Source organism: Fundulus heteroclitus, unplaced genomic scaffold (genome assembly GCF_011125445.2).
Source record: "Fundulus heteroclitus isolate FHET01 unplaced genomic scaffold, MU-UCD_Fhet_4.1 scaffold_275, whole genome shotgun sequence".
NCBI lineage: Eukaryota > Metazoa > Chordata > Actinopteri > Cyprinodontiformes > Fundulidae > Fundulus > Fundulus heteroclitus.
In genome coordinates, this window is record NW_023396684.1 from 90,148 (window position 1) to 102,750 (window position 12,603).

At 37.9% G+C, this 12,603-nt stretch overlaps 1 long non-coding RNA gene across 1 annotated transcript; it reads left to right on the plus strand.

The window, feature by feature from the left end:
* The first annotated feature begins 4,066 nt into the window (after positions 1-4,066).
* On the plus strand, positions 4,067-10,341 carry LOC118559326. The gene is made up of 5 exons (XR_004928780.1): positions 4,067-5,002; positions 5,089-5,244; positions 8,047-8,258; positions 8,358-8,683; positions 8,776-10,341. It is a non-coding gene; the product is annotated as an uncharacterized LOC118559326 (long non-coding RNA).
* The last annotated feature ends 2,262 nt before the right edge of the window (positions 10,342-12,603 follow it).

A 12,603-nucleotide genomic window follows, 5' to 3' on the forward strand; every position in this document is an offset into this window, starting at 1 on the left:
ACCAAGGGTGAATGGTTGGCATCTCCCACTTAAAAAAACAGGCAAAAACAAGTATAATAAAAATTGCAAGTGGCTAGAAGAATTTCAATGTAATTAACCCCCTTAAAAAAAAAAAAAAAACATACCTGGGAAAAGGTAAATGGGGTTGATATGCTGATGCAGAGGGCATACTGTAAAACATCAAATAACTGTAACACACAGTTTGAGCCATAAGTAAAAGCTTTGAGTAACCAGTGAATATCATTAACATGAAGATCCCACAGTCATGTCTGCTGGACTGAAGAGAAAAATGCTAAGAAAAGAAGAGCAAAAAGACACATGTAAAATTAGAGAAAAGTACAACAATATATGAGTGATAAATATGTGTTTTATTGCAATTTTTATTGCAACAATTGATAATTACAAACATACTTCAAGGTCTCCCCCTGTCTTCTCAGGCCATGGCCCTGGATCGATAAAGGCTGCAATGCGTCTGCATACATTTGAATTATAAATTCAGATTAAGGTGACACACTGAAATATGCAAGTAGCCTGAGAACAAGGCTTTTCTGAACACCTAGCCTGAGAACGAGCCTTTCTATAAACACCTAGCCTGAGAACAAGGCTTTTATCAACACCTAGCCTGAGAACAAGGCTTTTATGAACATATATCCAAAGAAACAGAACTGGCAATAGGCCACAACCAGTGAATCAATATAGCTTGAACCTAAATATATTTTTGTAGGCCTCGTCACCAAAACCATCTGGTCGAAGGGAGTCAAGAAACACTATCTCTCTGTTTTACCAGTAGGACCTGCAATTGATATTCTTTTTATTATCACATCATTAAACAGCAATACTAGGGCTGGGCAAGTTAACGCGTTAATTTTGCGTTAACTCATTAGACTATTAACGGCGATATTTTCTTTAACGCACATTAACGCATGTTGCTCACATGCTTTTATTTTGTGAAGGTCTGTTGCTGCGGTGTAGGGGTTTGAATCAGAACAGTAGGTGGCGATAATGCGCCAATAACCTCGCTGTCAGCCAAACCTCTGATTCAGAGGAAGAAAGGTGCTGGCCGGAAAAAAACTAAGCCGACATGCGGAAGGCGGTGTTTCCCGCAGGAATTTGCTTAGGCGAGGCGGTGAGTTGGCGGCCGGAACAAGTTTTGTGCGAAGTGGAGCGGGGGTCTGCATCGACGCCGTTGGTGAAGTCTATTCTCGCTTCAAAGTATCCATGTGTTTTTGCCTGTTTTTGCCTGCCATTCATTATATGCACGCGAGAAAGCAACAACAAAAAAACGCGTGTCAACGTCAAATAAACGCAAGCAACGCAAGTAGGGCTGCAACAACGAATCGATAAAATCGATAAAATTCGATTATTAAAAAAGTTGGCAACGAATTTCATTGTCGATTCGTTGTGTCGCGCGACTATTACGTCACATGTTGAGTGCGCCGCGCAGCTGAGCAGAGAGAAAAAGTTGAGCGCGCCGCGCAGCAGAGCAGAGCTGACGAGAAAGAAAATAAAAGAACAGAGCGGAGTTAACGTTAGAGGAAAGACCATCAGAGAGACCCGTAACAGTGTTCTGAAACATGGCGGAGGCAGAGAAATCAGTACGACCTAAATCATCCAAGGTGTGGGAATATTTCACACTAAATAAATCAAAAAAGTGTGTTAATTGCAAGATATGCAAAAGCGACATGGCCTGGCACGGGAGCACCACGGTGATGATGCAGCACCTAAAACGAAAACATGTTGGAGTTCTTGATGAGGAAGGGAGTTCAACAGCAGGGTAAGTCACTACAAATTACTACTTTTGTTCCGTTTTGAAGTAAAAGGTATGTAACGTCCCTCCAGTAGCTCTTCTGGTGCTGGTGTTTACTCGTTATCCAGCTTAATAAGCATGACACGTTAGTGTTAGCTCGTTAAAAACAGTAATGTTACTAGGCTAAAGCATATATCGTATAACGTTATAGTTAGCAGACAAAAGACACGTTTTTATTCCCTTGCTTTTTTTTGGCCATTAATATTTCAATCTGTAAATTCTCACCCAGACTACATTATTTGATGGTAAATTACAGTAAAAACAGCAATACTGAGTATATTGAGAAATAGAAAACGATTAATTTAATTTGTAATATTTATTTTAAATTGTACATTTTAAAAAATATTTAAAAATGCATTATTTTCTTATTTTTTATTTATATATATATATATATATATATATATTATTATTATATATATTATATATATATATATATATATATATATATATGTGTGTGTGTGTGTGTTATATATATATAATATATATTATATATATATATTATATATATTATATAATATAATGGTGTGTGTGTATATATATAGGTGTGTATATATATATGTGTGTGTGTATATATATATATATATATATATATATATATATATATATATATATATATATATATATATATATATTAGGGCTGGGCAAGTTAACGCGTTAATTTCGCGTTAATTCATTACACTATTAACGGCGATATTTATTTTATCGCGCATTAACGCATGTTGCTCACATGCTTTCAGTCAGTGTCAGTCAGCAGGCGCGCTGACTGCAGCGCGCTGTCACGGCAGCACTCTCCCGCTTCCCCTCCCCTCTCGTACATGGCTCAGCGGCGTCAGCCAATCAGCACGCAGGCTCAGCCTGGCCCGCCCACTCAGCTCTCACACAAACTTAGCAAAGAAACAACTGAGAGAGACCACAGCAGCGAAAAAACATGAACAGAGGAAGTAGCACCGTTTGGCTTTATTTTAATACCGTAAATGAAATCAAGCTGTATGTTTTGTAAAAAGCCGGTTCATTTCAGTGGAAACACAACAAATTTATCTAAGCACGTGAAAAAACATTAAAACGTCGAGCCCCAGAAACGGAGAGAGGAGACGAAACTTCTCTCATTGCCCCGACAGACCCACAGACGTCTCTGACTGAGGCGTTTCAGTCCTCCAGGGAACATCCAGGTAGATCAGTGGATGGATGGATGGATGGATGGATGGATGTTACTGGAGCCCACACATAACATGTAATTAAGACCTTGAAAGAACCCAGTACATATATTAAAAAGTGTTATTTAAGATAAGATAACATTAGCTAATCCTTTTTTATCCCACGACGGGGAAATTTATAGGATTAAAGCAACAGGCAGGTGCACACAACACAGACAAAATTACATAAGGATTGAAATATATAAGAGGTGGATTAGCGAAAAAACACTGAACATAACATTATTATTATTATTATTATTATTATTATTATTATTATTTAATTGTAATAATAAAATAAAAACCACAAAACCCAAAAGGTCAACAGTTTCATGATACATCAAGCTTAGGGACTGGCTAATATACAGCAGGTCAAAAAAGGCCATATTTTGGCTGCAGTGCTTGCTGTTCTCTTATGAAGAAAAGATCAACTAGTGCACTAAATTCAATAGATGGGTTGAAAATATCCAGTATAAAATAAGTGCTACAAATGTTACAACACTTTTGTTCATATGGCAGCAGAACATTAAAATAAAAGTGCTCTTTACACTACTTTTGAATTCATTCTTGGAGTTTGTAAATACAATGCGATTAATCGCGATTAATCAGGGCGATTAATCGCGATTAAATATTTTAATCGTTGCCCAGCCCTAATATATATATATATATATATATATATATATATATATATATATATATATATATATATATATATATATATATATATATATATACTTAAATTAATAAAATGCAAAATATTTCAGCACATGACTTTCTCAGTACTTGATAGTTTTAGAACATAACATAAAAGTATATGACATTTGACATTTTAAAAGTTTTAAGCCCTTAAGTTATTCATATTATACATATACGTGTGTTTATATTATACATATACGTGTGTTTATATTATATATATACGTGTATATATATATATATATATATATATATATATATATATATATATATATATATATATATATATATATATATATATATATATATATAAATGAATGAATGAATGAATGAATGAAGCGGGTACTCGTGATTAATCAATGATTAAATTATTCTTCAATTAATTTGATGATTGACCTAGAGTAATGGTACAAACTCCAGAATATGCGTTTTGCTGAAACAACCTTGTTACAGCCATAATTGAGATAAAATTAAATTCAAATGTGCAGTGAATTTTTGCTAAGTTCCAAATGCTTATTTATAGACAATTTATTTACTAAAACTATCTATTTAACTGAAAAAATAATCCATACATAAATTGATTAGTGAAAACAGAGAAAAAAAATATATAAATTGATGTAACGCTTGACAAATGTAAAATAATAAAAATGCACAACAATAGCAATGATCCTAGAACAAAGTGGATATTTACTTTATTTTACCATGCAATTTGATAGGGTTTCACTATGACTATTAGATTTTATTTTGGATGTGCTTCTTTCAACAACATTAACAATACCTGTATTTTTCTTTATAGTTCTGAAGATGACCAGCGCAGCCGTCAACTGATGCAGTACCTCTATAATCAATGTCAATGATTATCTGAAAATTTTGAGGCTAATGCATCACAATTTGATTTGGATTTCCTTGAGCAACGCTATGAGGATATCTACAACATCACTGATATCGATGACATCTTGGACAGTGTAAAGGCGCTACTTTGCTTCTTAGGTGAAAAAAATAACCACACTGGTGGGTTTAGACCTGCGTTGATCACATCTGGTGGCCGAGGACAGCCGTCATGGGATATTTCAGACGATCAACTAAAGTACCTGTTGGAGTACAATTTCACAGTCCGTGAATTTGGGGAACAGTTAGGTGTTAGCTACAGCACTGTAAGAAGAAGGATGGCCGACAGCAATCTCTCTGTCAGAATGAATTACAGCAACATCAGTGATGAGGATCTCCAAAGATTGGTGTGTAATTTTATCCAGGAGTGTCCTGATTCTGGAATAAAAACCGTCTTAGGATATCTTAATAGTGTAGGACTAAGGTGGGTGTTGCATTAAATGTGTGAATGATTACATAACCCTGTTTTACAAAGGTGTATTAAATCAACGTTTAAATAATGTCTTCTAGAGTCCAGAGATCCAGAGTTATGGAAACAATGACGGTGGTGGATCCAGTGGGCACCATCTGTCGTGGCATTGGCATTAATATAATACAGAGAATAGTTTACTCTGTACCATCACCCCTAGCACTGTGGCACATTGACGGCAATCACAAATTGATACGGTAAGCTGTTTATGGAAAATAATTTATATTTGAAGGTCGGCCGCCTCGCCAAACTCACGCTACCGCCTCTGCAACATTATAAAAAAAAAAACAAAAAAAAAAAAAAAACCTAAATCGATATGCTGTTTATTTGACGGTAACAGGCATTTTTTTGTTGTTGATTTTTTTGTTGTTGGCGCGTGCATATAGTGAATGACAGGAAAAAAGCTTGCCCCCCCCCCCCCACCACCCCCAAGCGACTATAGAAAAAATAAAACCAAAGTCACACAAAATAAGTGGGCTTCACAACAGTGACCATTCTTTCCAAGTTCGTCGTATCCCTCCGCCGCTCTGATCGGTACACAAATTTTCCGGCAAATTCAACATCATAAAAAAAGAAAAACCTACCAAAAAGTCTCGCTCTCATGTCATCTTGAAGACATCCTTTATCCAAATGTTGGCTACAGATGACGTGTTTTCTCTCTGGCCAAGATCACGATGGCAAATCCTCCCTCTTCACGTTGGTAATCCAGCAAAACAGCCCATGGTGGTCATGAATCGGAAAGGTGAAAAAACTAATGTTTTTTCCACTTTTACTCGATATATTGTTACATCCAACTGCCATGCACGTGGGCATTGTTGCTTCAACAATAGCTCTCACAAATTTCAATGGTGAAGTCCTCTGGAAATCCGAAATAATTGTTGTTGATCGCAGCTGTGTACAACAGCTCCCGCAGCTGCTAATGCGCGGTGAACTGCCGTCGGCTCTCCGCTTATTCAATTTCTTTAAATTTTATTTATATAGCGCCAATTCATGAAACATGTCATCTCGAGGCACTTTACAAAGTCAGAATCAATCATATTATACAGATTGGTCAAACATTTCCTATATAAGGGAACCAGTTGATTGCTTCAAAGTCCCGACAAGCAGCATTAACTCCTGGAGAAGCGTAGAGCTACAGGGAGAGTCGTCTGCATTGTCAATGGCTTTGCAGCAATCCCTCATACTGAGCAAGCATGAAGCGGCAGTGGGAAGAAAAACCACCCATTAACAGGAAGGAAAACCTGGGGGTTACAGAAGACAGACCAGAGACACAACAAGACAGACAAACAAGCACAGAAGCACACATTGATCCAGGAATCTATTCTACATTAGAAGGTAGTAGCGGGTGATCTGTCTTCCCTGGATGATGTCACAGCTAACAGAACGCTAGACCAGATGTACCTACTATGAAGAAAAAAAAGAGAGAGAACAAAAGGTTATAAGCAGAAATTATGACAAGCAATGCATAATTTAAGAACAGTAGAACTCGATAGAGTGAGAAAAATAGATCCTGATGTCCTCCTGTAGCCTAAGCCCATAGAAGCACTTACCCATAGGTAGGTCAGGGTAACATGAGCCACTCTAGTTATAAGCTTTGTCAAAAAGGAAAGTTTTAAGATTAGTCTTAAAAGTAGATAGGGTGTCTGCCTCACGGACCAAAACAGGGAGTTGGTTCCACAGGAGAGGAGCCTGATAGCTTATCCACGTCACAGGGTGTGATGTCAGGCGGCCATTAATGGCCGCCCCCATACACAGTGATCCAGACGACAATTTGTTTTTTTTTTCTTATTGATTAACGCTAAACTCATTAAATAACCACAAACGTATTAGTTTTAGGTATAGCTAATGATCCCCTGATTTTTCCTTGTTGACCGGACTTCCCCTTTAAACAGAAGCTGTGCTCAGCCAATGAAATCTGGCAGAGTCCGGACATCAGCCGATCAGAAAAAGAGTAGGGCGTGTCTTTACAAAGCGGACATCTGCCAGTCTGAGTTTTATTGGTGTTCATCATTTTCACTTTTGGAAGAACATCTCAAACTGGCCACAGATGGTATGAATGAAAGTAGTGGTGGTCAAAAGTTTTCTTTGGATTTATGCAAACCACCAGGTCAGAAAGTTCAGTGGATAGAACAGCTGACAACGACTTCCCTCGGTAAGCGTGTCTGTCGCTGTTCCTGCAGTTAATGAGTTATTTCCACCTGTGGCCATGTCACCTGTCAGCGTTTATTCCCTCACTTCCAGTTATTTAGCTGATAAACGCGGTGACTCACCAGGGATCTCTCCATCATTCACTGTTATGTTTTATTTAAAACTGAGAGAGTAACGCTCAAGCTCAGCTAATTTAGCATGACACGTTTTTGTTTTGTTTTTTTGAAGAAGGGTTGGAATGTGAAACGATGTTCCGGTTTGACTGGGTCTGATTCGAAAAAAGTAAAAAAAAAAAACATCATAAAGAATATTCCACCTGCACTTTTCTGTAACAAAGAAGGTAGAGCTGCAGTCAGCGTAGGCATTATCTTTTTTAAAATTATAAACTTCAAAAAAGATAATGCCTTTTTATAAACTCATGAGTTGTGATAATTAATTGGTGAGCAATTGGAGGAAAGGGATTTGAAATTGTAAAGTGGAAAGGTGAGTGGACTGTGGACCAGTTTGGCAGAAGTGCGAAGGAAGAACTTGCTTGATGCTGCAAATATGAAAGTTAACCAGATGATGTTATGGATGTGGAAAGTGAAGAAGATTATGGAGAGGGCGCCAGGATGGCACCAAGGCTCTGAAGCTGGAAGGTGGGAGAGATACAGGAATTGTCAATGGAACTACCAGATTTGGTTAAAGTGGACTTTGCACAATCAGCAAATGAGGTTAATAAGGTGGCATGATGATGTCCACGGCCTGGGAATATATGGGCTGACTAGAAAATGTTTTCTGTCAAATTAATTATTTTTGCTTTAACCCCTGAACTAGATTTGTCACAACAGTCTTTGTTTTCCTTTCTGAAGGTAGCGAATTGTGATTCATGGTGGCATAGACGGATACAGCCGAAAGATAATGTTCCTCACTGCCAGCAGTAACAACGGAGCTACCACAGTTCCTCGAGCCTTCCTGGGAGCTGTACAGAAGTTTGGCTTGCCCGTCAGAGTACGAAGTGACAAAGAAGGAGAAAATGTTAAAGTAGCTCGATATATGTTAGAACATCCTGAACGAGGAGGAGGTATGTTCTTTAGCATCATGTCATAGTTTTATTTATGTATATAACACAATATCATGTTGTTGTAGAACATTACACCTGATTATACTTTACTCTTTATAGAAAGAAGAAGCTTTATAACGTGGCGCAGTGTCCATAACCAAAGAATTGAGAGGCTGTGGAGAGATGTTTGGTGTGTTGTCACCGTGAACTACCGTTATGCACTGGAGTATCTGGCTGACACTGCAGCTTTGAATTCTGATAATGAACTGGATTTGGCCTGCATTAATTTTGTAATGCTGCCCAGGTTAAACCGGCATTTAGAACTGTTTTCTGTGGCTTGGGACAGACATTCACTATCCACAGAGCAAGGCAGATCACCTCAACAATTGTGGATTAGGGGTCAATTACTGGCAAACACCTCAATACCTGACCCTTCCTGCAAGCAGGTTTGGATTAATTATCATACCATAACAAGTAAATATGTTTGCACTAGTATCATCTTTTATTATTATTTTATTACTGCTGTTGTGTTTTGTAGTTTGATGAAGAACGTTATGGGGTTGACTGGGAAGGACCAACCCCGCTGGACACAGACGACACTGTGATCGTTCCAGACACACCAGAAGTTATCAGAAGACAGGTTTCCATGTTCCTTCAGGAAAGAATCGACCCTCTGAGGGACAGTGACTGTTTTGGAATGGACATCTGTTTGGAGGCCTTGCAGTTGGCTAGGCAGACATTCCCAGATTTGTCATAACTTTTTTTTTCGTGTAATATTTTTTTATGAACCTAATATTGGAAGTTAATTTTATTTTAAATTTTATTTTTGAAACTATATCCATTTTTTACTTCAAAATTTGTTTGTGAAGACACAAACAAATTTTGAAGTAAAAAAATGGAATTAGTGACTGGACTGTGTTGATAGACGTTTCTGCTGCTTCTTACAGTTAAGCAGGTCACTCTGTTTTTGACTGCAAGAGCCACTTTTATAACAAATGTTTTATTTGTTATAAATGTTTGCTCACAATGTTCCAATTAAAACATTTTGTGGATGGAAAATATTTGTCATTATTGCGGCCCATTACTAGATTTAACCCTTTTTATGAATTACTTCTGTTGTAATGCAACCGTTCTATTATTGAGGGGGGCAGCGCATACACCTCCTGTACCAGCAGTGATGTTTAAATAGTAGTCCTCGATGTTGTTAAAAGCTTTGCTAACAAACATCACCTAACTGCTTGTGTATACATGCCGTGTATGAGTTGCAGCACCAAAACAGGTGACTTACCACACATTTGAATGTGATAAACGTGCCTGACATCAAGTTGTCTTTCTGTGTCTAAAGGTTGGATTTGAGCAGGCTATTTCCCAACAAAGTGAAATACAGAGGGACAAACAGCACCAACTCTTCAGAATACTTAATTTTGAGGGATGATATTGTGGTAATTTAGCATCTACTGTAAAGCAGAATCTCCATCTGTTATATCTTAATTTATAAAATTTCACAACACTTTTATAAAAAAAAACTGATCAGCTTTCTTTTGAACATGGTGTGGTTGTGTCAGAGGTCAGTGGATGGCCCTAGGTGACAGATGTTGCATGGTGCACACAGTAAAACTGTACCAGATCTTATAAGATGGATGTATTGTAACAGTGCTTTTGGCAGAATTTTAGCCCTGTTGTTGTACATTACAGAAATACTGTCCTTTTCCTCCTCTGTAAATTAAATTTTTGTCAACAGTATTGCAGTCATCCATTTTCTTTCTCTCTTTCTGGAGCCGGGTCACGGAGGCAGCAGTCCGAGCAAGGATGTTGACTGTATTAAACAAAGGAGAAGATTTACTTTGTGCCAATCTTGACTGTGCAAAACCTAGAATGCTTCGTATGAAATCAGATGTTATTTATCCTAAAACTTTGCAGGGAGACCCCAGAGCCTCTGATTAAAAAAGGGTGGCGTTTTGATCATTTTAAACATCAAAATACAATATTATTGTGGCCTATTATTTAAGTGAACCCTTTTTATAAATTATGGGTTGCATTTTGTTAGAGTCCTCCAAGGGTAAGTATGTATTGTCAGTTGATAATATAAATAACTTTCATGAAACTGCACCGTTAGCGTCCATTGGCTTATTACGCTCCCTAGTGTCTGAAAAAACGTTTTGGTTGAGCTATGATTAAACAACCCGGTGATCCAGACAGTAGATACCATGTAAAGCACTTTGAATCCTGCCAGTGCGAGCACACATTTATTCAGGGGCCATTGGCGGACCCCTTTGGTTTTATTTTAAAGTTTTAAGCCTATAAATTTACCCCCCCCCCCCCATTATTACCCCGAAGCGATTTACGCCAGGCCCCCTCCTTCCTCCTTTGCTGTCCTAATTAATGCCTGAAGTAAATACCACGAGATTTGTGGAAATCTAAACATTTTGGAGCTATTGATAATGAAAAACCAACATCTTTGTATTTTTTTAAACAAACACTTAGACAACAGAAAATGTACTTCCACTGTTTGTGATGGCGAGGGGAACAGGCAACAAACACCAACGACAAGGACCAACAGCATATACCAACAGCTGAGAGCAATGACATTAACCAATGACGGAAGCTACAGACATGCAGACAATTACGTGAACCAACAACAGGTGGCAACAACATCATAAAACAACTGCAAGGTGTAGGTTAGTTTACTGCAAATGAACTGGCAAGATCACAGTGACTTAACAACACAATAGCAGATAGACATGTGCAACCTAGACATATGCAACGGCTACATGTGTAACATAGATATATATATAACATAGACATGTGCAACATAGAGATATGCAACATCTACATGTGCAACATAGACATAGACAACAGACATGCAGCATAGACATATGCTATATCTACATATACAACAATTGCATGTGCAACTTCTACATATGCAGACAACACATATGCAACAACAACACAACATCTAGACATATTACATCTGCTTATTTTTGGTACAATCGGAACCCCATACATAAGGACATCAGGCAAGCAGTAACATGCTTTATAGCATGGGGTTCCATTTGTGCCAGAAATAGGTTTATGCGTCTTCTGACGTGTTCATGTGTCCATGTAAGGTGTGTATGTATCGTGCTTATGTAATGGAAGCTGCATATGTCGTGTCCATATGCTGTGAGCATATGTATTGTGTCTACATGAGGGATCAAGTGCATGGCATTTCTTCTTCACTTTATGTTGTTTGACCTTGTTGTTGAACCTGTAATCACGTGATCTCGGTTTGCTGTCGTTTTCCCCGTCATCTCCCTGTGCTGTTATACCTGTCGTCTCCTCTGCTGTTATACCTGTCGTCTTCACTGCTGTTGCAACCTGTTGTTTCCCGTCATCTCCCTGTGCTGTTATACCTGTCGTCTCCTCTGCTGTTACAACCTGTTGTTACAACCTGTCCTCCCCGTTATCGGGCCGTGTTGTCACCTGACGTCGTCATGCACTGCTTTTACACTGTTGGGTGGGTTTCTGCTGCCGTTTGCCTGTGCGGTTACCTTTATTTTATTCCTCTATATTTTTAATCTTTAATGTCACAACAGTAATAACTCCCTGATTGTTTCCAATAAGCTCCGACAAACACCTTTGTTCTTCACTTACTGATCGGTGCGGTCATGATAAAGCTACGTACACACCACTTCCGGTTCAACAAAAATTTCAAAATAGGAGTCTTTTACACAAACGCCTCCTTTTGCTGCAAAGTTGAGCTTCAATGCTATTAAAATGAGCGAAACCAAATTTGTAATTTTTTAATTTCTCATCTTTTCACATTTACAATCCCAACCTGTGATGATGCTTAAATATACAACAGACAGAAAATATCATTTTAAGAAATATTGTCCCTCTGGAGAAAAAATTTTTTCTGGATTTTAACCCACCCCCTTTAAAGGGAGCAGTAGGTTGCACACGTATCCACTTAGGCAAGGCAAGGCAAGGCAAATTTATTTATATAGCAAAATTCAGTACAAAGACAATGCAAAGTGCTTTACATGATTAAAATATAGCACAATAAAAGCAAGTAGGAATGAAATGTAGATAGAAAATAGAATAAAAGCAAGTAGGGATAGAATGTAGAAAAAAAGAAAAATATTAAAAGCAGTAGAACAGTTTAACTAGAACAGTCAAAGGCAATTTTAAACAAATGTGTTTTTAATCTTGATGTAAAAGAACTCAGGCTTTCCGCACTTTTACAGTTTTCTGGAAGTTTGTTCCATATAATTGGAGCACAGGAACTAAATGCTGCTTCTCCGTGTTTAGTTCTGGTTCTAGGTATGCAGAGTAGGCTGGAGCCAGAAGACCTGAGTGGTCTGGATGGTTGATACACTGATAACAA